Genomic DNA, 27,799 nt, shown 5'->3' on the forward strand with positions numbered 1-27,799 from the left:
CAAGCTATCATTATTGTTTGTGATTTATCTGCCAAATATGCATAAACAGTATTGTTGTTGTCTTTAGTGTTAGTAGATAATGCCCTGCAGTGTATATACATTATTTCTTAGTTCTTGGGAATGTAAGATCTTTTTTCTTTGATCTGATTTGTAGTAATTTATTTAACTGTTATTGTTCTTGACATAGCTGTTTTAACTTCCTCTTCTCAATAAGCTAAGAGAAAGGATGACGACAGAAATCAAATGATAGTAACAAATTCTATAGAAATTAAAAATTACAAAGACATCATGAAAGTTCCTCATAGCTCATTTCTTCCAGAATATTTCAGAATTATTTTTAACTCCCTTGGATGTTACTCTAGCTGATGTCTCTGTCTTATATATAGAACCAACACTTTCAGAAAAGGGACTCGTGATTTTAGATGCCACTATTTTGGGTGCTGAAACTGAGACATTTTATTGGAAGTTGGTCATCAGAAGGTGATATTTATCACTTTCTAACTCGTTGCACTCTCAGATTCCATGGGCAATTTGAAAATGGTGGTTACATATCTCTTTTTGTTCATACAGTCCCATCTGCTCAGATCATAAGTGGGGCTGTTACCCTATCTCCATGTATTATGCATCTGTGGTGGTGCTGGGGATGTTCCGTAAACAAACATCTGACTTCTCTCTTTAGCTGGAGTGTTGCTAGAATGCCAGGCACAGAAGAAGCCAAGCTCTGAACTTCAAAGACATTTAGGACGATTTAAATGGAATCAGAAGCCTGCCACTGAGTGCTTGGGCTCTGCACCCTATGAGTAGGATGAACAGTTCCAGGTCCTCCAAGGTTTGATGTGCCCTGCAAGGAGCCCCATGGTTCAGGTCCCCAGACTGACCACCTTGGAAAGACCAGTGCAGTGCACTGCAGCTCTGCTTGTTCACCTGCATCCTCAAATTCAGTGCAGGGTGCATAGGGGAATGTTGTCCAGCCACCTCTTGTCTCAGCATGCAGTTGCGACTCACCTGGGACTTAGGATTCAAGAGAGCACCACAAAGGGCATCTGTTGCCCCCTTTAGACACAGATGAACAAAACTAACTGGAAAGTCTGGAGTAGGCTGAGAAACTTGTGAAGAATTGGAAAGGCACACAAAAAGAAAAAAACAACTAACCAACCAACCAGCGAACCAACCAAAAACATCCCCAAACGCAACAACTACAACAACCACCACCACCTTACAAAGAGAAGGAGCATGAAAATGGTCAGACAGACCTTTTCAGATTTCAAAGACACATTTCTGCCCTACTGGCAGAGGATGGGTGTGCGGATACATGTTAATTTTCTGCAGTGGAAAAGTTAGGGCAATAGCAGACCCAGAACCTAAATATAGCTGCTTCTACACTTAGTTACTATGTAATGAAGTTTGATGATGGTTGCCAGAGAAACCCATTTATGCTGTTGAATAAGGTTGTGCTGTCCCTGCTTTATCCTCTCCCACATAATGAACTTTTAAAAAGTGAAGGTTTAGTACAGAATTCAACTATTAGGAATCGCTGCATACAGAGGCAGTAAGTATTTGGATGTCAGCTGTGTATGGGTACTTTTCCATTGTGGAGCATGGCAAAACAGCTCAAGGTGTCTTTCTATAGTGCTAGAGAAAGGCTATGTTTTTAGCTCTGTCTGACCTCTTCCATCAAGATGCATGCTCGTGTGTGGAGGTGGATAAGGAGAAACACTTTCACAATGCTCTTGGCAAAACTTTCACAAATCTCTTGAGTTCAGCAAAGGGTTGAACTTTTTAACAGCTAGGAAATGTCTGACAACTTCATGATTGCAAAGTTTTTCATGGTTGTGTGTTCTTCCCTGCCAAGGGCTAGAAGCAGACAAGCCAGTGAACCTAAACTGAAAGCACCACCTACGGCCAGCTGTGGCCGTGACAGACCTTCCTAAGAGCTGCAGTCTAGACCAACTAGGTTGACAGTAGTTCAAGACTGCAAAATCCATATTTTGTGGGGCTTGTACATTAAGATTCAATGAGATTGCCAACAGCACAAGGGAAACAGGCAGGAGTTCTGCAGCCTGGGAGGCAGATGATTTTTCTAGGATAAAATACATGGGCTACAAAATCAGTCTGGGCTCTTCTCCCAACCATCAAGTGATAAGACGAGGGGAAATGGCCTCAAGTTGTACCAGGGGAGGTTTATGTTGGATAGTAGGAGAAATTTCTTTACTGAATGGGTTGTGGCATTGGAATAGACTGCCCAGGGAAGTGGTTGAGTCACCATCCCTGGAGGTCTTCAAGAAACATGTAGATTTAGAACTTAGTAGCATGGTTTAGTGGTGGACTTTAGTACTAAGTTAAGGGTTGGGCTAGATGATCTTAGAGGTCTTTTCCAACCTGAATGATTCTACAATTCTATGAAAATCCTAAGTCCCACATATAGGTGTTGAATAACTGTTCAGTCTCCTCTGGTGCAAGGAGTAGGGTCTGCAGGTCTCATCCAGGTCTCCTGCCACTCTTCCAATTCATGTCTGAAGGAACCATTAAAATGAACCTTCACTTTTTCCTGCACTTTATTTCTGCAGACCTTGCACTTCAGTTACACAGCTATTTGGTCACTAGGACTGACCTACTCTACCTCATGGTGCTCCCTGCAGGGAGTGGATTTTCATGTTGGGCTGTGAGCTGACATCTGTTGCTTTTGGTCAAGACGAAGAGCAAAAATTCAGTACTCTGGTACTTGCTTTCTGTAAAGCCCTTTAATTAGCCCTCTGAACTTCATGTGGGTCTTACAGACAAAGGAAGCACAAAAAGTATTTCCCTTGGGATTTCCCCTCTTGGCTCTAGAATTACCTCAGTCTTATTACTTATTGATTAATCAAGGCATTAGTCTTATGAGAAAGGTTTCAGCAAAGCACTGAACAGGGAAGGAACTATACAGAAAAACAACAAGGCTTAAAATACGGCCACTGAAAATAAAGAGTATTGATCTCCAGAAATACTGGCCCTGGCTGGGGAACAGAAGAGCCACAGGGCATGGCTTCAGCTCACAGCAGAAGCTTCTCTTTGATTAGATGGGAAAAATCAAGTCAGAGAAGGGAGTGACAGTCAACCAGTGACAGCACTTATTTTGGGGGGGAAAAAAAACACAAGATTTGGAAACACCACTCACACCTGAAGGCAAACTGCTAAGGAGAGAGGGCAAAGTCCCCTAGATGATTTGTATGCTGCTCTTAGAAACCACTCACAGCTGGGCGGGAGATCAATAGCACAGTGACGATGAGAGATTGAATAGGGGAGGATGGTATGGAAACACCATGACCAGACTGATAGAAATATGTAAACATGGGGAATGGAGGTGGAAATACTATTTTGAGAGCTTGATACTGGACTTTTCTTCCCCAGTGAATGAAGGTATCTTCAAGCCTTTTTAAAATAGCCTCACTTTCCCTTGTTGCTGGTCTAATGTTTCATTTCTTTCCCTTCTTTGCTTAGGACCTCCCCATGACTCCCTTTATCAGTTAAAAACATAAAAGATCATCTTTGTTTTTTGCACATTATCTTTCTTATGAGACCCATATTTTAAAACCTGCTGACGCGGTCCCAGTCTGGGTGCTTGTTTCATACTCTTTTCTGTCTGAAATGCTTAAGATGGTAAATCACGTTTTTTTTTTTTTCTTTTTTTTTTTTTCTTTCAATTTCTCCTTAACATTATGACTTATGCAAAGAGTCCCTGGTACTTCATTAGAGTTGCTAGGCACTGCTGTAGCACTGATAATTATAATAAAGAGCAATGTACAATACCAGGACATGTTTCAAAGTCCTTTTCACCTCAGCAAATACATGCAGACATGTAAAGATACATTGAGAGGTCTACCCCTAACCAGTGCAGTTGCCTAGCTTAGAAAAATCCCGCTTTCTTCCTCTTTGTGTTATTGTCTCTTTGATTACTGTGGCTTTCATTATTGAATTTCTTTCATCAAGGTTTCAGAAGTCAGTGGTTAACAGTACTTTCCTCGTAACTTTCTGGCTCTCATCTTTGTGAACAGGCAGTGGCTGTTCTCTTCTAATTTGCAAAAGTACAAAAGGTTTCCATAGGCTTGCTATGCTACCTACACACTTAGAAATCATAGCAGGGAAAGATGCTGTTGTAGCACGAGCTCTATTAGCAATCATTTCCCTTGCAACCCACCCCAACCCCCCCCCCCCCCCCCCCCAAAAAAAAAAGCAAAAGAAAAGAAAGAGAAGAAAAGAAAAGAAAAGTGATTCTCTGAGTGATGTTGACCACAAACAAATTCTCAGTTCCCAGCATCTCAACTTTGGTAGAGGGGAGAGATACGGTATGACTCTCAACATTACAGCTGTACTTTCTCTCACTAACACTGTAACTAGGTATAACCACAACCAAGTTTTAGACAAATCGATCAGCAAGTGCCAGCAGAAGAGGCTGGTTGTAAAGAGGACTCTAATTCTGTTTTCATAATGGCAGGATAAAACCAGAGAACATCTCAGACTGGGAAGCCTGCTAGAGGCTTCCTTACACACACACACACACACACTCGCGCATGTCCCCCATATGGATACAGGGACTTGGCCAAGGACTGGGCCCCACACAGGACACCCACAAAACGTGGGTGTACACTTGTGGTAGTGCAAGGGCTGGGAGGTACAAGCCTTCTGCCCTGGGTATGGCTACTTCACGTTATTCCTAAAAGAATTGATCACTGGAGTGGGGAAATAAGGGACAGAGAAGAGGGTAACAGACATGTTCCTGCAATGCTTGGGGTTTCAGCACTAGGGAAGACAGAAGAAAGAAAGCGTGATGCCAATCGCTGTTTTCAATATGTTCTCACATAGCAGCTGCTTCTATTGAGGCTTTATATTCAGTGAAAGCCTTTCACTGCAAACAGGGCTGGAGCTCTTGGGGAGCCTCAGCTTGTGGCAAAGGAAAATGCTGTACTTTGGTCAACAGCAGGGAAAAACCTTTGCTTTGCTGGTGTGCCAGAGTGCTGCATGAGGCATGGGCTTCGCTCAGCTTAGCAGGGCTCAGCTCTGCAAGGGGAGGAGAGAGCAAGCTGGAGGGGGAGGTCCCTAATTTGCAGGTTGGCTCCCTGCCATAGGAGAGATCCTCTCCTTCTTCCACACTAGAGCAGCATCCCCACTAAAGGGCTCCTGTCTGCAGGGTGGGGAAGATGGATACTAAAAGGTGGCCACACATCATAAGGAAGGGAGTACAGCTGTTCTTCCCTATCATCTAAGTGCAGGTGAAATCCATATATATCATCAACGTTAGTGGAATAAGCCTTTGCACCTCTGTTGGACTACACTTGAACTTTGACAGAATTTGCACCTGGATCTGAATTTTTCTGCTTAAACTCAATTCTAGGTTTTAATGAAGTTTTATTTTTGTTGAAGGCTTCCAAGTAATACAAAAGAGAATTTACATTCTCTAGGAAATGTGATCAGAATAACAGTAGAGAAACCTGAATTTAACTAGAAAAATACTACAGAGTATGAGCAATTAGCAAGGAGAACCCTGTAAAAAGCAATGAATTAATACAGATTAAAAAAAAAAAAAAGTCTTAAAAAATAGAGCTAAGCAGGCCCAAGTAGTATGTGCTGTAAAGTATTCAGGGAATTTGTCAGTTTTCCATAACACTTCTGAAAGATCTTCCACTGCAGGAGAAAAGAGGGAAGCCAAAGATGTGCTAATATTCAAGGCAAAAGAGTTTTCTGGTCCACTGATGTGTGTGTGTATATATATATATATATATGTATATTTCTCTCAGGATAAAATACTGGAACAAATATTATTAATAGTAAAGCCATTGGAGCACTGGAGACTAAAATGTTGGAAGGCACCATTACTTAAATTAAATGCTTTGACAGGTTATTTCAAAAGAATTATGTTCATGTACAGATGAACAGTGATATCAGCTGTGCTGCAGTATCACTGTTCTGGTAGTTCAGTGTGAGAATACTGGATGTAAAGCAAAATTACAAAAATGTCAAGTAGTGTCCCTGTAAATTGTTTTGCTCCAGCTGTTCTCATTATTGGTCAGGAAGTTGGTAATTGAAGGATCATTAAGAAGTGAAAATGTGTCTTAAAATAACTTGTTCAGCAAAGAGTGCCTTTTATTGGATTTCTTTATCTGAACACCAGCTCCAATATTTATCAAGGCTGCAATATGCTGTGTACATACAAATCCTTCCTGCTCTCCATTACAATTTACTGAATGAGCAAAAGAGCTTCTTGATAGACTGAATTTAATAAACTTGCATGGCAAAACCTCATCATAGGACTAGAACAGAGCCTTCTGTGGCCAAACCAAATCTTTACAAAACCTCTGCGCAACTGCAGAAGACTTGACAGCTTGGCAGAGATAACACAGAAAATAGGATTCCCAGGGTTTCAGAGAAATGAAACGCTGCAAACAGCTGTCTTAGGGGTTTAAAGGGAGGACTTTGAGAGCTACCTTTCAAACATAGATGTAGATCCAAACCAAATCCCCTGCAGGAGGGAAGCTGGAAATTTGCATCAAACTTTATTTAAAGCATCACTTTCCAGCTTCTCTCTGATCCACTAACAAGCAGCATGCCTTGAACATGAAATAAATTCTGTGTGCCAAGGCTTCATTGTTTTCTTTTTTTTTTCTTTCTTTTTTTTTTTTTTTTTTTTTTCAAATCTTCACCCTATCGTCTATCAGCTTCAGAGCCAGGGAACATTCAGGACCTCCTCACCCCATTCGCTTCCCCATGGCAAGGTAAGGTGCCCCAGGGCAGCCCGGACAGTGCAGCATGCATCCAGCCAGCTTCTCACTGCACATTTTTCAGTGCTCATAGACTTTTATGTGTATGGTGTAAACACCCTGACTGCTGACAGTCTTTGGATGAAGAGCATAGTGTTGTTTGGTTGTTACATTAAGGCTGCAGTGGGGTTTTGGAAACCCCTGTTGGGTATTCCAGGGCAGCGTGGCATGGGAGAGCACATGAAAAGAGGGAGAGCACAAGAAGAGGGAGGTCTGTTCTCTACAGACCTTCATGTTGGCAAAGTGAGCTGAAATCTCTCCTATCCTCAGTGCAGGTAATTATGCCCTCCCACTGCTTTAAACAAAAATACATTCTTCTCTTTCAAACAGTCAGATTTTGATAACTTTTTTTTCTGCCCACCTTACCTTGTATCAATCAGGCTTTACGTAACAGTGGTATTTTGAGAAGTGACACCTACTCTGCAGAACAGCTATTAGCAAAAGCCAACTTAAAATGAAAAAGTGAATAAGATACGTTATATTCTGGCTAGGGACAATGTTTTCACAAATAACAACCAGAAGGAAAAGCTGTCCTGGAGGGAGAATTTAACAGAGCTATCTTTATTAGTAAATTGGATTTTGTTTTCTTAGAGCAATTCCTGGCCTTAATTCTGTTTTCATTTTCAGTGTACTACAGAAGAGGGCAGTATAAACTAAGTGTTTTGCATACAGTAATAAGAATGCTTCTGTGGTCACATTAACAGCATTGAACCTTACATTAGTGTTTCTGTTAATGCACTCAGGTATGATTTGTTCAGCAGAAGAGCCAGCCTATTAAACCCCCAGCAGTTCATTTTCTGGAGGATTTTCTATCCAGCCTCTTTTAGGAACAAAAAGCTGGGAGTCTCCTTTCAGTCTGCATGTTCTGTAAATCCAGCATATAGTCTTCATGTAAAGTGTATACGTGATAAATGCCAAACAAGCAAAGCAGGGTCAGAGCTAAGTAATGAATACAGTAGGTAATTGCAATGCAATTTTACTGACTTCTGTGAAGACAGGAAGCCTGTATCAGAAAAGCAGCCTGCTTCTCCAAGGGTCCTGCCTCTGCTGATTTTCATTTTCATCCATCTGCAGGATGGAGCAGCTGAAGGGCTCCAAATGAAAGAGCCTTAGATGGTGCTTTCAACTTTTAGAAGTTTCTCTGTAAGTTGCTGTTCTCGCATACACTTCACAGGACAGTATGGGTGCGTAGGAATAGAGGTAGGTGTCAGTCCAATTTACTGTTTAAAAAGTATAGGGCTGTATAATCTTGTCTGCTCAGGTTGATCTCACCACCACACAGCTGTAACACTTTCTAGTTCTAACATGATTTACCACTGCAGTGACAGCATCACCGTATCTCACCATGGGCTGGATACAGCAAGTGAAGGAAGGTTTCCAGCAGAGACAATATTGTTAATCAACCTGGCTGATACTATTAGAAGAATACACAGGCTCTTAAGGATGTAATCTTTTCCTCAGGCCTTCAAGGAGTTAAGTTTGCAGATTATCTTGTGCTCTTTCCTCTCCATAGCACTCCTTCTCTTACATAATAGTTCTGCTCCCCTTACATAATAATAACCTTCAAATATCTCCTTTTATTGCTTTTTTTTTTTAATGGTTTACATCTCTCAAAAGAGAGATTTTTCTGTGAACTATGACAGGAAACATCAGACAGCTTGTGGAGGTTTCATGTGCAAAAGGGAAGAAAAAGTTTCCTCAAAAAGCTGGAAGGAAGGGGATGAAATTACTATATATACCATCACAGGCTTAAAGTTATAATTTGACATTTAAAATGTGCTCAGTGAGAAACTTGTATAAAGTAAAGTTTGGAAATTTAACAGGATACCACAGGGTCTGTAGGTGGGTACAATCTAATTGAAAATTTCATAGAAGTGTTTAGCAATGATAGTGCTCTAATAAAAAGCATCTATAAAAAGAGGTTTCTGTGAAAATCTTTAGGATTTAACAGCAGAAGAAGAGGGAATAACGACAGAGAGGTAGAGAAATAGAGAGAGAAGGAATCTGACTTAAGTAACATCTGCTGAAAAGTGCATGTTTTACAATCTTGTGTAGGAGGACTCTAAACATTTAATGATGCAAAAGTCAGACTCAGATTTCAAGTGCCCCAAAGCATGAAATGTTCCAATTAAGGGATGGAGTTTCTGCCCATCTGCAGCAGATTTGTACTGCTATTTATAGATTTGCTTTTCTCAAATAACTAAAGTGGTTTCTCCTCATAAACAGGAATACCTATAACTGAATGTAACTGAGTCCTCTAAATACATTTCAATTCTCCTCAAATTAACATGAAACCCAAATCCTACCTTTTCATTATGAAAGAACCTAGGTAGGTAGCTAGTGTCCAGGTACTGCCCTTCAAAAAATGTTGCAACTCCTATAAGGAAGGCAATTTTGTAATTCTTGGAGATTTTGTCATGGTTTGCTTTGAAATTTTCCAAAGCTCTGCCAAGTTTTTCCTCCTCTATTTACAGATTCTGCTTGCCTTCTCCTGTGCTTGACAGCGAGGATCGTGACTGGATTTGTTAGGGAGAGCCATACCCAGAGAAGGCGGTTTTTAACCTACCCACACAGTTAACCTGAACGCATCCTAGAAAACATGCTAGTTAAGTGCATTATGTACATTTACTTTGTCAACTGTTTTTCATGGGTGTTACTTGAGCAGTCACTACATAAGCACTTTCCAGTTGATTTAGGTTTGTTGCAGTGTGAAATCTCTGTCAAACTGAAACAGCACCTGTGAGTAAGGAAATGTGACCATCAGCCAGCTCAGTCTAGAATACTATAGAAAAATATCCACCTAATATTGTAGTACATACAGTACAGAGAGACTGCAGTTGCCTGGAATAGCTGGAATTGTGTATTAGTCCTGTTTTCTTGACAAGTCATGCACTTTTTCAGAAGGAAGAGCTGCATTACGCCTGTTACTCTTGTCAGCCCAGGAACCTCTTCAGGGCACCAGGGAATAAGTTAGATATTGACATTAAGCTGAGACTAAAGCATTGAGGCATTAGGAAGTGCTGGTTAAAAATGTACAAGAAACACAAGGAACAGATCTCTGCCCCATTATGCTGCTTTCTACTTGTAACACAGACTGTCGCTAGGAGGCTGTTGTGCCACAGACAGTGTGGCTCTTCTCATTTCCCCATCACTTAATCTCACAGCTCACTTTTCCGAGAGTCTGGGAGCTGTGCCTCTGCCTTCACCAGCCTCAGTGAGACCTGGAAACATGCCTTATCTGGACAATACAGAAAATGTCTAATGCTAGCCTTATCTGGTAGCATCTCTACCTGTTTGAGGTTAGGCAGCTTCTGTCCCCTGTGCACACGGCCCCAGTCCTGTGCTGCCTGGGTGTCCCATTCACATGGACCAGCAGCTCTCCAGGGCAGCTCACTGTGCCATGTGTGGTCTCCACAACAGCTTCGTGCAGCCACGACTGCAGCAAACTGCTTCTATAACCCACTGCCATCACTATTTTCCTGTCTGTGTTTTGCAGAGCACCAAAGCCCTTGAGTATACCTTAGGCTTTACCCTGCATGATGCAGCATGAGCAACAAATTCTTCAGAGTCCTGCCAGACACTGGCTTCAGTTACCTCAGCTAAAGAAGAATCAATCAATATTTTCCCAGGATAAATGCACACTGTGCATGCTATTAATTTGAAGGAATGTAAAAGTAAGTGCCTTAATTTCTCCAGGAAGATATTGCAGAAATTGGTCCAGCCCTTCAGGAAAATGAAGCAGACATCCAATTACTATCAACTAGATTTCTCAGAGAAGCCTACAATTGCAATGTACTGATCATATAGGGGACATCCTTCTAACCAGTAAACAGAACAACATTACACCATGACTTGTTTGACCAGTTACTGTTATACAGCAGATCCAGTTGTGAACACCAAATATCACAGTGCTCCTCCTTGCTGCTTGCTGCATCTTGGTAGTATCAAGGATCAAAGCCCCACTATATGGTCACATATTAAACAGTTTGTCCAAACCTTAATGTACTTAAAAGCCTCAGTGGACAAAAAGACAGAACTGACTGGGAAGGGGCAATGCTGCTGGAAGAGGAAGGCATGATGTCCAAGTTAAACACAGGAAAGGGACTCAGGGAAAGAGCATCTAGGTGGCAACAAGTGGATGGATGTACAGCACAAAGTGACCCCACAAATACACATCATGCAATCTTGAGAAAACAACAATTTGTTCATAGGTAATTCAAGTGCAGGAAATGCTCCTAAATGTTTCCTAAATTATACACTGAATTGTTAGTTCTGCTGCATTAACAGTGGCCCCTAGGGTTGCAGAGGTGCGGACCTCTGTTTCTTAGTTTTTCAGACTTTATAATCTAAAACAAGAGCTCTAGCTGCAGGGGATTGTCGCAGCAGCAATTAACTTCTGAAATACAAACTTTCTTCTTGAAATTAGAAGTTGCTCACTAGAGGGCACCAACACCTCAGTTTAGTACCAGACTGCTGTGGCCATCAAAAGGAAGAGTGCTTCCCCTGTTCACAGCTAGGAATTAGCATATAAGAAAACAAAAACGTTAAACAATAACAGTAAGGAAAGTTGCTCTGGTGTAAAGAAAAAAGTTTAGGTCAACGATGAGGTTTCAAACTTTCTGCTTAAGTAGAATCTGTCCTAATTTCATCTGCAAACACTTAACACTGACCAAACAAATCGAAGTGTTGAAAATTGTCACTCAAAAAAAAAAAAAAAGGGCAAAATTGTCTAATTATAATTAAGTATGCAGTTTGATACATCAGAAAAAGTGAGGTAAGTATAGATTGTATACTGCTGTTTTTCAAGGCACTTTGCATGGAAGCAATGCAGATCAGCTTGAGCCTGGAAGGATAATGCGGGTGAGTGTTTCTCAAGCTCAATTTACTATTGTAATATCTAGAATAATCTTAGTATCTAGAAAAAAAGCCAGTTTCACTCTTTCCATCAGTGGCAGGAAAGCCCATCCCACCTTCCCATCCCAATGAGTTCTGTTGTCCCTAAGCCAGCCTGACCTAGTCAGTTCAGGACTCACTGCTGGTCCAGCCTCCTAGCACTCTTGTTGATACTGAGCCCTAAAAAAACAGCTCTGACCTAAAACATTGTGGTGCTCAAAACTCAGTGCCTAAAAACAGGCTTTCCTGAAGCCAGCAAGATAAAAATATTGTTTAATCATTCAAAACTACGCGGTCTCAGCTTTGCTCCCTCAAGGACATAAATATTGCTTTTTAACCAGGCTTGGCAGCAACAGCCTTTCTTCTGGATTTCAGCTAAAACATTCATGGAAAAGCTGATCTTTGCATGATTTGACTGAAGGGGCTGGTGACTGTGAAGGACCAAACAGTGTGGTGATTAAAGCAATGACTGGCACACGGAGAAAACAACTTTGTGCAGGGGCAGAACCTGATCCAGTGTCTGGGGCACTGGAGTATCACACCGTTCTGTGATACTGGAGTACCGTTTACACTGCTGTGTCTCCGTTTGGTCTGAAAGGTACTTTTGGGAGAGAGGAATTGATCTATACTTCATATCTCGACAATAAAAGGATTGGAAAATAAGAGGAGAAATACGAAAAGTGCAGAAAAAGAGGACAACCAAGGGAGTGCATTTAAACCATTTTTCAACATGTAGAGTTACACAGGGCAGTGCTCATTCTGCAAGTCTTGGCAAGGCTGAGGTGTGAGATCTGCACAGGAGATCAAACAGGAGACCTGTATTGTCAGAGCCAGGTGGATGTGAGTAAAAACCAAACTTTCCCAATGGAAACCCAAGCATTAAGAAAAAAAAAAAAAAAAAAAGAAAAGAGAAAAAAAAGGTAGATGCTTATAAGGTTAGTTGGCATTTTATGAGTAGCAGTGGTTGGCTATGACTCTAGAAGAGCATCCTGGTGCCTGAGTCTCTGCATGTTTAATAAGCCTGGGGGACTTGTCTCCAAAGCAGGAGACAAGGCCTCAACACCAAGGGGGGGTAGCAGCAGCACTAGTCTCTCAGGGGAGCCCTCAACTTCTCACCATACTCATGTTAATCTCCTCAAAACACTTATTTGCCTACCTAGAGTGTTGTTTGGGAGGCAGGGGAGCACACTGTCTGTCTTCCACCAAGTGCTGCTGAGGCCTCAGCTTGGACACTCCCTCGGGTTCTGGGGGCTGCACTCCATGGAGGAGATAGGTGAGTTGGGCTGAGCCCAGAGTGGGGCAAGAGGAATGGCAAAAGCCTGACAAATAAGACCTCTGAGGTGCAGCCAAGGTGCAGTGTGTTTAGCCTCAATTAAAAAAACGCCAAGGAGTGTTGAAAACTGGTACAGAAATCCACTATGTGGGATAACATGGAAAAATACCTCATTCCAGAAGGATGCAGTAGATGACCTTCTGAAACCCTCTTCCCAGGTAACTTTGTATGATTGTCTGAAATCTCAAGTTTAGAAATCTGTCTAGAATTACAGCAAGGAAAAAAGCCAAAAAAAAAAAAAAAAGTTTGATAGTTTATTCTCTCTTTTACACTCAAAAGAAACCTGAAGCAAGGACTTCAGAAGAAGCAAGTCATCACTTGACTGAAGTATAGCAGTTTTTCCCTCAGGTGGAAAATTCTTACAAAAACAAAATGAAACAAAACCAACCAAGCAAACAAAAAACCCACCCCATATCTAAAATGAAACAGAGACCTGTATTTTAATCTTAATGCCACTAAACACATTTGAGTCGCCACATTCCTCTCAGAATTCTCAATGTACAGGATACGATTTCCCCTGCTTCCGTCCATTGCCTTCGATTCTCCAAAGAGAAATGAAGACTAGCGAACAGAATTCTGCAATGCAAGAAGAAAGCCCAGACTGTAAAGGAGACAACTGCTCCACTTTTGCAACAGCAGTGACAAGAAAACTTGAGTAGCAATGCCTAGAAGGAAGGAAATCAACAGCAAAGCCAAGGAAAATGGGTACACTGTGGGTACACAATGCAAAAGGACCGAGTCGCTCCCTTTCTCTACATGCTTATTTGTTTCTATTGTGCAGATCTTTTTTTGCATTGCTCGATAAATCTCCATGTTGACCTTCTAAGGACAGACAAATTAGGGAATTTCAGATGGTGCTGTAATGTCTTGGCCATTGAAAACTCTTCCTTATTATGTCTGAAATGTTCTTTGGGTGCTTTCTTTAGCAATTCTACTGGCCGTGTTACAGATTGTTATTTAATTTATATTCAGTTTATGAGCTGGCTGACAGGAACATCAGGTAATTTTGGGGGGAGAGGATTTTTTTTTTTTGTAGTTACAAATTTGGTAACAGTAACTAATTCGTCATTGAGCTGTTATATTCCTAGTGATCCCCCTTCTCTTCTTTTCTTACTGTTCTTAAAAAAGAGGTAACACAAGGTGCCTAAATCCATGGTTACTGAAAAAGGGAAACTAAATGTCCAGTAACCATTCCAGGATGTTGCCGTGTCTTCCAAAGGGTCCCTCTGGTGTTAGTGAGGAGCTTGAAGGGTTGTGTGTGACCCCCAGCTCCAAGTTCAAACTGCCTGGAGCTCTGGAACTGGTTCAAAGTAGGCCCACATAAGGAGGTGCGATGTTTTCTCCTGAGCATGCCTATTCCCCATTGCCTACTGGAGTACCAGAGGGAGCAAATCTCCCAGTCCTGTCCTCCTACCTTGTTCTAAAATGTTTTGTAGTATTGCTGTTCTTTCTGTGGCTGTCTTACACTAACACAAAGTTGCAGCTAGGCTAAACTCTTGACACTGGACGTTGGGTCTTGAACATGAAGCAATACCCTCCAGTGCTCACCTCTCGGCCTCCCATGCAAATCAAAATGGCAAACTTGAGTGCAGGTGAAAGAGAGCAAGGAGCACCTTATGGATTCTCTAGACCAGGCGGAACAATGTGTGTTAGCTATGACTTCTACTTCTTCAGGTACATCCTTTCCAGTTAAATGAGGGCTCTGCTCCAGTATGAGACTCTGGTTCAGCCACACACTGAGAAAACATTGCAGTTTGTGTCAAATAGGAGCACGTTGGCCCTTCTGATGATTCTCCTGTTCTTTTCCATGGTTTGCCAGCCAGTTTGTCACCTAATTAGGCTTTGCCCTCCAAGGAGCTCTGAACCCTGCTGCCCTGGAGCTGCTTGCTGCTCCTGCGGCCTGCTCTCTGAGCTTCTACTTCATACATTTCATAGTTAATTAATGCAACCTCATCACCTCCAGTTCTCAGAGATGTTCAGGACTACTCTACCACATGCACCACATCTCACTCTTAAAAGCAGCAGTTTAAGACCAGGCCATGCTCCTTGAAAACCAGCCAGAGTCCATGGTGTTCTTGCCTGCTAACATTCCCAGAATCTGCAGCTTATTCCTCCACCCAGACTTCATTTTTATTTTTCTCTTCTGTTTTAAAACTTTGTGAAAGTTAAAAATAGCTCCCTACAAGTTTAGAGAAAAATCCCAAAACAAAAAATAATGCAACAACAAATCAGATAAGAGGAAAACAGTAAGGGAATGGAGGGGAGGACATGCCACAAATTATATCCCTGTCAACATGGAAATGCTTAAAGAATGCATATTGAGAAACAACAGGAATTAAGAGGCCACAGCTGTGTGATGAAAAGTGATAAGAAACTGCCATCCTTTAATAAGGCATCCTAGGAGACATGCTTTAAATGCCCCTTTTTCCCCAGGCCTCCCTAATCTCCAAACAAACAGTACCTGCAAAAAAGTGTAATCATAATAATAAAAAATAGATAAAAATAATAATAAAAAAATCCAGGCCTCATTTATTCTTGTTGTTCTGGATTAAAACAGAGTTGATCTGAATCAATGAGCAAATGAAATACATATGGACAAAGCTTCTGAGAGCATCAAGGGGAAAAGGCAGAAGAAAAGAAAATGAGGGGTAAATAACAGTATTAACTCTACAATTGTTACTAGTCTGTCAACAAACATACTTTAGGGATTTTCTTCTTAAGCCAGATGGATATATAGTTGTGGCAGAGGATTTCAGTCTTTCAAGTTCATTTGAAACTGTCCACACGCTTTAACTAAAAATGCATACAAAAAACTCTTCATGGGCTTCTTTCATGTTGCAAGAGTGCTAGATAAATGTCTGGTTTAGCAGCCATTTGCTGGGTTGTGGGGTTGTGTTGTCCCCTACCCCCAGGACTTTTTTTTTCCTGCTGTGCAGACTTTTTACATAAAGGAGAAAAGCACTTTCACTCCGGCTGGGTTCTAAACATACCGGTCCTCTATTTATTTATTTTAAGCATTGTGCTGAGGAGCCAAACATGTTGCAGAACAGTCTAAATGCAAATATCTGTCTCAGCTCTACAGCCTGTTCTTTTGATTATACCTTGGTCTGATCTCTTCTGAATTGTCTGCAATGTTTCCAACTTTACCGTGAGTTGGGCAATAGTTCATGGCTCAATTAAAACCCCAGTTTCTGGGCTCTTGGGACTGTGAGCTATTCAGCATCCCCTTCGAGAAAGAATGTCCATGCAGATGTAGGGAAAAGCTTGTAAGTGCCACCTAAATGCCTCCAAGAGGCTGAAAAGGCAGAACAGGAGTAATGAGAATCTCAGATTCTCTATAACATATAAAATAAAGGCAATACAGTTTTTAAGCCACTGAAGATTTGTGAACTTCTGAGGTTGGTAAGAATGTGTTTGCATAATGTCCTAGATGCTTTAAAGTGTTGATTGAAAGCAAAAAAATAGCAACAAGAAACAATAATAAAAATTAAAAGCAATAGAAAATAAATACTTGGCAACAGACTGAAGTTATAAACACACTGATTTTCTTTGAATTTTGTACTTTAGAACTGTTCAAATTACTTAGAATACTGTAAGATAATAATAATAATAACAAGGAAGATTTAAAAAATACTGTAATATAGAATGAAGCTCTTGAATTAGGTAAGTGATTTACAAGGATAGGCTGATGTTCAGAGGCAACCAGTTCTTCTTCCAGCAAAGTGCATTACATTGGAAAACCAAGCCATGCAGTTAGGTATCTCAGTACTGAGTCTGGTGCCAATGTTGGACACTTGTTATAAACAAAAAAACAAAAAATATTTTGGTGGAAGTTAATTTCCTGCCCCAGTTGCATGGGCTGTGCTGAGGTTATAAAGACAAATATTTATCATTTGATAAAGGGTTATGATCTGCTGACCTTGGAATTACTCCTGATCACAAGTAAAGCAGAGCTCTTATAAAAGCTGTTGTTACAAGCAGGGAGCCAAATTGGTCAAGAGTTTCCTGTGTAATTTTTGTCTTTTTTTTTTTTTTAAAAAAGTTTATTTTTATGTTATCCAGAGAGCTGTGTCCTGGTGGTGGGTGGGAACTACAGGTCATCCTGTGGGACCTACTCATCAGCTTCAGATGTCCCCACACTGAGCAGCCGGGATGGTCACAGGGAAGGATGGTGAAAGGGATGCCCAGCAATTTTCTCACCTTATGTACAGGACAAGGGGAGAAACAGAGCAAAAGGTCAGAGCAGCCTGCAGGTAGACAACCAGACAGGTAATCATGGTGATGCTTGCGTGCTCCTAGTTTGTGACTATGCCCCTAAATTTGAGACTTGAGAGTTATTATAAAAATACTGGCTACACCTACCTTTGTCACAAAGGCTGCAAACACCTGTGTAAGACTCTCATTTTTTAAACCCTAGCTGCAGAATGCTGGGACAGAAGTTTGTCACGCACTTTAAAAAGTTTTCTCTTCATCTTGAGAATAGCATCTACAGCTTCCATATGCTTTCTGCTCCTTTTCTGTGGGTGCTCCAGAAAGGCCCTGATGCCTGCTCTGTACTTCTTCGTGTTGTGTACAGGCATTGTCCTACAGCCTTGTTATTCCCTGGCAGCTTTATCACCTCTATCTCCTAACAGATAAAAATATTTCTCCCTGCAAAGGGGTTTAATTTAGCCCTAAATTAGGAAGTTCAATTTTTTTCCAAGTGCTCCTCCAACAAGTGTTTTCTAGCTCTTTATTCTTTTTCATTGTTTTCTCATTTACTCATTCTAAGTCTTCAAATGTCTTCTGATATATTTCCCCCTTAAGCTGCAAATTCCTAGTTTATTGGGCTGTGTATCTATGCTTTGCATCAGTTCTCCTAGTCCAGCACTGCAGTCTTTTCCCAGGAAAACAAACAAACAAACAAACAAACAAAAAAACTCTGCCCTTATGGTGGGAGTGTGTAGTATTTTCATATGTCCGTATCCTATGTGCCTGTCTGGCCTACCAGACACACAAAAGTGACCAAATGAAGAAAGAGAAGGTCTGAGAACCAAATCTGAAATAAAGTTGCTTTGCTGCTTTCATGAGGTCATTCTCCTCATTACTCACATATGTAGCACGCAAGGAAATATTTCTCAACCTCAGAAGTTTCAGGTAGTTGCTCTAGGAATGCAGTCATCATCTTCCTGGGTACACGCTTCCTGTTTTCCAGGAAGAAAACCCAGAAGAAACGGAGCAAGTAATTGTATTGGATAAACTGTGAATAACCATACGAGACCTGCTGTAAGGAACAATACGGTGGTGTCACAGCTTCTCAAAACACACCAAGAGAAGACCAGTGTGTTAATAGAAACAGGGCTCTTCCCAGAGCTGAGCATTTGTCCTTCGTCCGCTGAAGCTCATTCATGACTAATCTTAGATGTATGAGTGGACTTAGTCAAGTCAATGTTGTTTTTAAGGTTTGCTTTGACCACCTCTTCACTTTTCTGCTTTTAGATACCCTAGAGGGTATGGCACAGTGTGTCTGAACAGAGTCTAATGTTTTAACCACAATTAGCCACTTAGTAATTAAAATAAGCTCAGATCCTTGTGCTTGTTCATATGAGATATAACTGTGCCAAGATTTTTTGACAGTGAATAATGCTTTGAGAAACTTCTGTTTTCTACTTTTTGTTAACCTGAGACACCTCTCCTCTCTCAGACCTCATGCTGTCTGTCCCTAGGTCCCTTGGAGTTCCCACATGCCACCACCTGGGTGTTATCATATCTGCTGGTATTCAGTTCTATTGCCCCTTCTTCTCAATCTATATGGCCTGCTGGTGAGGCTCCTCAACAGTTTTGGTGCCATGAGATACTAGAATTTAGACAGAGGTTGGTTTTTTTGTTGTTGTTGTTTTTTTTTTTTTTGGACACCGAGGCTGGTACTGAAAGACATGGAGAGGATGGGTGGGAGGAGATGTGCAAAGGGTGCAGCTGAGGCCAACTGCTCTCTCTGCTGTGGAATATTCCCTACACCAAAAGATTTTGCCAAACTAGTATCTGAGCTGGTGGTTCTGAGCTGGTGGTGCCTGGGACAGGTGCCTTCCCCTGCCTGTCTTCCTCATAGCAGGAGCCAGAAGGGTTGTTGGAAGGACCACAGGGAGGCCCAGCTACAGCTCAGTAATCATACTTCTGCTTAAGTATGCAATCCAAGCTGACTTTCTGCTCTGGGCTCCCTAAGTTTCTAATTCATGTCAAGATTCAACAGGTGGATAAAACAGAAAAATAAGTCTCTCATCCCATTGCTCCTTTGAGCAGAGATCTATCAAATGCAAGTGTTTCACCCTTCAGCATCTGCAGCAAACATTAATTATATCTTCCCTTAACTCCTCTTCTTATATGCTATTTGTTAGAAAACAATTTTGGCCTTGGTTTGGTCCTGGTCAAGGAGGAGATTTTGCCTACCTAGACAAAGTACCTACCTTGTTCTGAGGCCAGGAGATTTTCCTCTGTGGTGCGGAGACAGCAAACTGAACAGGACCAAGAGCAGACTACCTAGCTTAGGATACCTTTCAGGCAGTCCATGATATCCCTGACCCATCCATGTGGTCACTGCTGGCCACATCGAAAGGCTCTGAGCCTGTCACTCTCCTCACACCAAGATTGCAAGTGTCACCTTTGCTGCTGAGATGCAAGAAGATGCACCAGTTCATTTTAAAACCAGCTTTTCTGCAGAACTGGCAAGCTGCAGAAGCAGCCCGCTTTCAAAAAGCAATGCTTGTGGCCCCAAGGGGGCTTAGAAGTGATGTTTTTGGTTTGGTGCCTTCAATACAATATAAAGCAGGAGATCTGCAGGACAACTCCCCCCCCTCTTGGGGCAAGCTGCAGCCACACAGAATTTGTTGCTGGAGCTTTGAGCACTATGCTTGTTAATCAACAAGTTGTTAAATCCTCACCAGGAAGCCTAAGCACTTCTGCAGAGCGTGACTGGGTTAGAAACCCATTGCTCGCACCCTGTTGCATGGACCTGTGTTGACACCAGCCAGTGCTCGCGTGATGCAAACAAGTGGGGAATTAGTTGGGGAAGGACCTGGAATTTATGGCTGCTTCCCAGGAATCCCTTGGACGGCTGGCAGGGGCTGTGGCAGGGATCGTTCCTCCTGGGGTTGTGCACATCCCCAGGGGGGCAGCTCGGCTGCTGCAGAACCTCTCCCTGGCACCCTGATGGGGCCACGCCATTTCCTCCTCTCCCAGCTCTTTTGTTCACTCTGTGCAGTGGCAGCGCTGGCTGCGTGACTTTCTGCATGCGGGGGGATACTTGGCTTGACATGATGGACATTCCCCCTTTGAACTGAGCCCTGACCGGTGCCAGAAAGGCCCATGATAGATTCCCTGTGCCATCCTGCAAAACAGACTGAAATATAGCACCTTTTAACCAAAGCCTAGGGTAAACAATACAGCCTGTACTCTGGTTCATAAACAGTCTTCATTATTACAAAGGGCATTTCAAACGCAGTGTGCTATGGCTTGACCTTAAAAGCTATAGACAATCTAGTGGAGCACAGGCGGTTTCATAAAGTACAATCGTTTCCTGCAATTCTTGGGGCAGTGCAGCCGGAGCCGTGCAAATCCTGTTTTCCCTGCATTGTTTCCTGCATGTGAATATCATCAGTCTAGTGGTGCTCGTAACCATGGCACTCGTTAAACAGGAGCAGGGAGACTTCTGATAAAGCCGTCTAGGACTCCAAGGATTTGCACAGGGCCAGCAGCCTTGACTGGGCAGGGTAAGGCAAGGGGTGCCAGCTGCTGCTTCAGAAGCTGAAGCAATAAGCATTACAAGAAGTACCTTGAGAATAGCCACTTAGTAAAGGAGTAGTCAGACACATTTAAGACAGGAAAGATGGTAGGACCACAGTGAGCACCCCTCCCCACCCCCCCATCCTTCAGCAGTCCTTTGGGAAAGCCTTTACCCATGTCTGGGGGTCTACACATTTGTGAGAGCCTGGAGGCACCAGGCACAAACCCTGTGTGCAAGACGAACTCACTGCAGCATCTGCATGATGCGAGAGCAGGTCAGAGGGAGGTGCAGAAACCAGGGGAGCATCACACCTCTGCCTCTGTCCATCTCTGCTCCAGGTGCCCCTCCATCCTTCATTGCAGACAGAAAAATAAGAAACTTTATACAGAGATGCTACTTCAGATCAACAGTGCAATTGAAGGTGGATCCTCATCAGTATGACCAGTTTATACTATGGATGAAATTACTATGGACTCCCTAATTGTTCTGTTTGTTTGTTTGTTTGTTTTTAAATGAAGTTTCCCTAGGGGTATGAGGTTTTCAGACAATGCAAAGGCAGCACCTGCCCAAACCTTTTCAATATTAAATTTTTACAGAGAAGTCTAGGTAAGTGCATGCAATTACATATTTAAAGAACAATGCATATATAGTGGGGTGACCACCAGGCACTTGGCTGTTACCAGATACCTGAATGTTTTGCAGCCTTCAGTGGATTTGTGAGCTGAAGCATCAGCAATACCCTGTTTAACACAGAAAGGTAGCTGGGTCAATAAGATGTCATAGGTGATATCACTCCATAGCAGGAGTGACTCACTGACTCCTGCACCTTGTAATGAAACCAAAAGCACTGGGCCTGACCTCAGCATACAAGGCAGCACCTGCAGAGTGTGAATTAGGCTGAAATTCTGCAAATTTCACAAATAAAGAATTGGTGATGGTGAAATTTTAGATAACTAACTAAAAAGAGTAGGACATATTTCATCATGTTCTTAGAATACTATGCCCAAAAAAAAAAAAATGGTTTCCAAGAAAGAATGGTGTTTGTCTGGGGAAGGAGTGCATACTTTAGTTGTGGTGCTACTGAATAGGCATGAACTTTAAATTTTAAAATGGAAAGCAAGGAGGATGACAGTGGTAACAAAACAGTCACGTACATGAAAAGAGTAAAATATATGAAACAAATTCCTCTTTCTGGAAAGCAAACTTCAGCAGCATCATGGAAGTGGTAAGCCAGGTCTCATAGGAATAAATTGCAGAGGAGAAAAGTACAGAAAAGTGACTATACACAACTGTATTTGGACAGCCTCAGAGCAGTCTGAGTTGCAGAGGAAAAAAGGAAGTAATGTTGAAAATCAATAGGACAGCACTGGCAGCTTGTGAAAATCTGCTGTATCAAAGAAATCCCTAAAAATGGAAGTGCAGACTTACATTGATGAATGAACACACAGGAATAACACAAGCATATAAGTACAAAAATGAATAGCAACTAGTAAGGGGTGTAAATGGCTTCCCAGATGTAAGGAACTAATCAAAGCAGTCTGAGCTATTAGCCATTATCTGCAAGAATTCAGGGATTAAAGGAGATGTCCCAGAGGGCTGGAAAATGGCAGAGAGAGGACCTAAATTTACAGAGAGGAAAAAGGAGGAGCCAGGGAATTCAAAACTAATCTGCCTAACTTTGATAAATGGAAAGATAATAGAACAAATAATTAAATAACCAAGTTATAATCCCCAAGAGAACAATATGTTGACAAATATCAGCCAGTGTGGATTTTTATTTATTTTTTAAAACAAGACATGTCAGACAAATTGTTTTGAAGAGTAAGTAGCCCAGTAACTAAGAAAGAGGCAGGATGTCATTTTCCTACACTAAATTCTGAGAAGAAAAAAATCAGAAAACATGGCCTTGGTGAAGTTGCATTCACTTCAGTGTACCACTGAGAGAGAAAAAAAAAATGCAGTGAGAGTTTAGTAATCAGTCATTTACTGTCTGAGAAGCATGACATTTAAGGAAGTCCTTCATGCATTTATCCTAGTCTGCTCCACTTACCTTATTTATTAGAGACATGGACTGACAGTGAGGAGAGCACTTATACTAGTGAATGATACAAAGTGGGGGTTTCAAATCAGCAGAAATAAACCCAATGAAATAGCGCATTTTTGACCACACAAGTAAAATAGATTGAACGAGCAGAGAAGTGGCAGCACACCAAGAAGTGATCTTGGGGTTACAGAGGACCGAAAGCTCAATGTGCATAGAGAAGAAAAGCTGAGCCTTTTTTCAAGGTGTATCAATAGGAAAGCTGGATGTGAGACACAAGGCAATCAGCTTGCTCTGTGTGATGCTGGTGGGGCATCAGTTTGGTTCCCTCTTGAAGTGAGATCAGTGCACAAGTGGGATTTCAGAAGAGAGAAATGGGGATTGGCATGTGATGTAAGAAATGTTAAACAAGCAAAGGCTGGGGAAATTGTTCAGTAGAGAAACAGGAGCAGGGGGAGAACAAAAGAGGATAGATGCTATTAGTCTTCTAGCATGAAAAAGAGACGTTACCAGAATATCAAAAATGTTCTTGTTCTCTGTGTCAAGAGAGAATTTGGTTCATTTTACACAAAGATTTAACCTAGCTGTTTGGGGGGTGGGGGGGGTGGAGGGGAAGTAATATATCTTTCTCATTTGAGGGATAGCTCAGTGGTTGGAACAATCCTCCAGAAGAGGCTGTACAAATCTTACCAATGGAGAAGTTTAGAGAAACAGCAGCCAGGGTTGCTCTAGGTCATCCCTTGAGGTCCCCTCCAACCCTGCTTTTTTATGATCTTGCAGAGTAATTAAGCCTCTGCTTAACATTATCCACATAAGTGACTTGAAAAATAGGCAGAGTTCCAAGTTGAGCACATGCTTAATTGCTTTGTTGGTCTGAGGCCCAAGGTATTTCTGGTAGGTGTTAATTTATTCCAAAGATTCTTGCTAGTAACTATTCCCCTATGAACACTGACACCTGTGAAAAATAAAAGCATTATTCTTTTTTTTCCAAGCTGCTGCATTTCTTTCAGACCATCCTGCCTTCCTGTGATAATACTAAGGAAATAAAAGCCTGTATTAGAAAGTTGCTTTACAGAATGGAATGATTTCCTCATGCATTGTAAATACAAGAAAAACACAAGGTCAGTGAAAGAGAAAAATCACATCAATAAAGTATATATACGCACATCTTCATAATTCATTCAAAACAGTGTATAATACACACATACCACGAGCTGATATATTCCTCTAAGACTTGAATGGCTGGTTTACCTTGTCTTACATCAGCAGGACCGTTACATTTAGTTTCTGGTACATCTCTGAGTTAACTGCACCTTGACCCTGTATCAGCTAACATATGGTGATCTCCATCATCCAGCAAAAGAGTTCACAAGGGAGGAAAAGGACACCTTCTAGGAGCTGAGACATACCGAGCTCTAATGGACTTCTCCAAAGGTAGATCTCCTCCCTTGCCCCACAAGACTGAAATCTATTAGCATGTGGCTGATGACTGCACAGGGATGCTGAGGATAGCTCAAGTACTGACAAAGCCTCATCTGCTGCTTTTTGTGCGTGCGTAGTGTTTTTTTCCTTAGGAGTATCTTTCCTTAGGAGTATCAGTCATGACTCAGGTCTTCCCACTCCATGCTATGCCTGCAAACATCCAACAAACAAAGGAGGTCTGCATAAATCTTTCCGAACTGAGTGCAAGATGAAATACCACAGATGGATACCACAAGCAGGGAGGAACAAAAGGAAACAGTGAATCAGGTTGCCCTGTTATCTGAGAAATGCTGCTGCTTAGAGATGAATTTTAGCTTTTAAGAAGCTGCTTGTGAAATGGGATGAGAAGTGGTTATCTATGCCTTCAGATGTGGGGAGTAGAGGAGAGAGAGTTCTGAGGGAAGCTCCTGTGCCCAGAAAACTAAGCACTGGGTGCTCATGTTGCCAGCAACAGGCCGTGCTCCAAACTCTTAACTTGAAGAGCTGACAGTGAAAGGTCTTGAACCTGGAGCTACAACAGAACATAAGGTTGAGGTGAGTCTGGATGATTTTTTAAACATCCCAGAAGGAAATAAATAAAAATAAAAAAGAAACAACATACAGAGTGGAGATTGCAGCTTGAGGCCCAGGAATTGTTCAGGTCAGCCACACTTTTTGCTGCTAAGCTTCTCCCAGACCTAGATCTATCAGTGGCTTCTGCCTTTCAAGGTCTCCACTGGGGAAGACAGCCCTGCATGTCCCCTGTTGATGGTGGATGCCACCAGCCCATCCTCTGGGCTGGTCCCTGTTCTGAGATCTCCTTCTTTCACTGGGAAATGGTGAAAGGGGAGGGAAATATTCGTGGTAAAGAGGCTTCCTTTTCCAACCACAAACTGTCTCCTGTGCAGGAGTTGATATCAATGATTGGGTGATTCTTTGTTTTTGTTTCTTGATACAACCAAAAATTACCAGTTTTCTTGAGAATGCTTTTAACAGCAACACTTTTGAGATCACTTTCTGTAAAAATTCAAACTGAATTTAAGAAACACTTAGGTTTTTTTAGCTTCCTATGGATATGTTGAAATAAAAGATTTTTTTCCAGCCAGTTACCCTTTCACTCTGAACTCTCACATCTGCTGTTCCACAAATGGGATTTCTCTTTGTGATGCTGCAAAGTTTTAATTCTGATAAAGTGAAAATCCTATCATTTATCATTAAAACTGCAGATCATATAAATTATTGTTTTCTTAAAATACCCATTTCTGTCAAGCCATTCATTTTTTTATTTTAAAGGCACTCATGTTTTCCAGCTTTTCTACTGGCACACAATTTTTTTTTCCCCATCAGGTCTCTTCTAAACATGAATTCTCACATACCATTCAGACAGGCAGCTTCAGTTTGTAAGGCATGATTCTTTAATTGTTTCACTGCTGAAAATTCCAATAACAATTAAATCTCTGCCAAGTATTAGTTATTTCCTTATCAGTAACATTAACTATTTTATTCTAGAGTAAATACAGTGCCAGAACACCCAGACTGCAATACATGAGCTCGTTGGATGTTGTCTTCCAGACCATTTCCAAACTTCTTCTCCAAGAAAGCCTCACCAAAATCTTGGTTAAAAGTCTATAAGGTTATCACCCTGATAAACATTCCCTCTCCTTGCTGCGAAGGGGTAGAAAATGCCCATTCTTTTCTTGGCTTTCAAAACCAAAAAGCTTGGTAAGGGCATTGAAGAGAGTTCCTGGCAACACCTGGGGCTTTCTCCCAAAGGGAGAGCAAACTTGCTCTTTTTTGCCTTAGAGTTTATCCACCTGTCATTAGGGTGTTGTTTTTTTTTGTTTGCGCCTCCGCCCCCCCCCCCCAAGTTTTCCAGAAAGGCAAGGATATTGGATTGCAGTTCATTACTAATCCACTGCAGGATTAGCAGAAATTTAACATTCTAAGGTAAAATATGTCTTACGGGGAATCTGAACAAAATAATATTCTTAGTATACTCTGAAATTCTGATTATTTTTGTTTCTATAGGAAAAAGATAAGCAATTCTAATAGCATTGGATCTACCATGACCCTTTCCAGAGTGGAGAACACACAAAAGGAAAGCTATAATTGGAGATGGCAGGGGAGATTAAAAAAAAAAAAAAAGGAGGGGGTGTTTCCTTGGAAAGGGCAGCAGCTTAAAACTGAAACTGTCCTTGGAGACCTATTGTTTTTACTTATTTTTCAATGAGGAATACAGGAAACATTTTTTGCTTGGTTGCAGAGAAGGATCCCTAGCCTAGGGAGGCACACCCCTGTGCAGTGAGTAGCCTGGTGGTAAGACTGCTCTTCCTCTTCCAGATTACAGTCCACTTCTCAAGTGAATATTGGCATGTGTGAGCTGTTGGCTACCATGTCATGTAAATTCCAACCCGCTCCCTACCTCCCCACTTTTTTTTTTTTTTTTTGGAAAAAACATTTGGGAGAGTCTTGGTTTCATTCCACTTTGACATAAGTGTCAACACCTTGAAATATTTTGCAAAATGGAATTCTTGTTGCCTGCCCAGCCCTATAATCAAAATGCTGAGGCTTTCTCAGACATCCATATTACCAGCAAGTCTGGGAGTCCTTAGACCAAACAATGAACTAAAATATACATACCTGCAGTCAGACGTTGGCACGTACTGCTTTGAAACTCCTGGTTGGAGTATGGGGATACATTTAGTATGGTAGCTCTTTATTTAAATAAACAACAGCTCCACACCCCAGAGCCTATGAGAGGGGCAACTGGGTAAGTGTGACAAGTGAGCAGCAGTGAGGACAGTGAATAAGGAATACAGGTGACAAAAAACATCAGAATATTCCAGAATAACCAAAAAAGTGCCAAATGCAGTGTCAACAGTCACTCTTCAGCAAGAGCCACAGAGAGGTCAACCTGTTTGTTTGCAGATACCAGCCATCTGCTTTGCCTTCAGGAAACTTTTAGGGGAGAGGCATGGTTGTCTACATCCACAGCTCTTTGTCAAAAGCTGTATCTACTCAAAATTTTGGGTTCTGAACCTCCGAATGGGAACCCTATTCCTCCCTTGCTTTCATTCCTGGTATTTGGATGCGGCCCTCATCTAGTGCTGATGGACAGCTGATGGACACACATACTCTCCTCTCAAGGATTCCTCTTACTGTTCTTCTCACCACACAAATGAAAAGTCCTTCAGACAGAGCCTGCCGGAAAACACAAGACACATTCAAATGCTCTATTTTCATTGTTCCCAGATGATTAATGCCATGTAGGCCAATGGGCCCACTGCTCTGTTCCCGTAACCTGCATAGGGAACAAATGAAAATTTCTAACTGGAATTTCCACTCAGCTTGTCTCAACAGCACATGAAAACCCAGGACAAATCAAATTACAGCTCCAGAATACAACAACATTTTGGAAACAAACAAACAAGCAAGCACGCAAACACACAAACAAATAAGAGAATGGCCTGACTTAATTGGCAAAGTCTAGCAGTGCTGGCTGCGTAACAACATCTGAGCTG

The 27,799-nt window shown here is 41.7% G+C and overlaps 1 protein-coding gene across 5 annotated transcripts in view; it reads right to left on the reverse strand.

Annotated features, from left to right (window-relative positions):
- The window catches only part of PHACTR1 (phosphatase and actin regulator 1), a 409,041-nt gene that overhangs the window by 354,088 nt on the left and 27,154 nt on the right, over positions 1–27,799 (reverse strand). For 2 of the 5 annotated variants that reach the window (XM_048075528.2, XM_048075521.2), the window contains exon 1: positions 24,069–24,349. The exons of 2 other annotated variants lie outside the window; for them this stretch is intronic. The gene's annotated coding sequence lies outside the window, so the exon portion shown is untranslated. Of the gene's footprint in view, positions 1–24,068; positions 24,350–27,799 lie in introns of those variants that run through there. One more of the 5 variants, XM_048075522.2, reaches the window with a different exon arrangement.

The sequence above is a fragment of the Anser cygnoides genome, chromosome 2, assembly GCF_040182565.1.
Source record: "Anser cygnoides isolate HZ-2024a breed goose chromosome 2, Taihu_goose_T2T_genome, whole genome shotgun sequence".
NCBI classification, from domain to species: domain Eukaryota; kingdom Metazoa; phylum Chordata; class Aves; order Anseriformes; family Anatidae; genus Anser; species Anser cygnoides.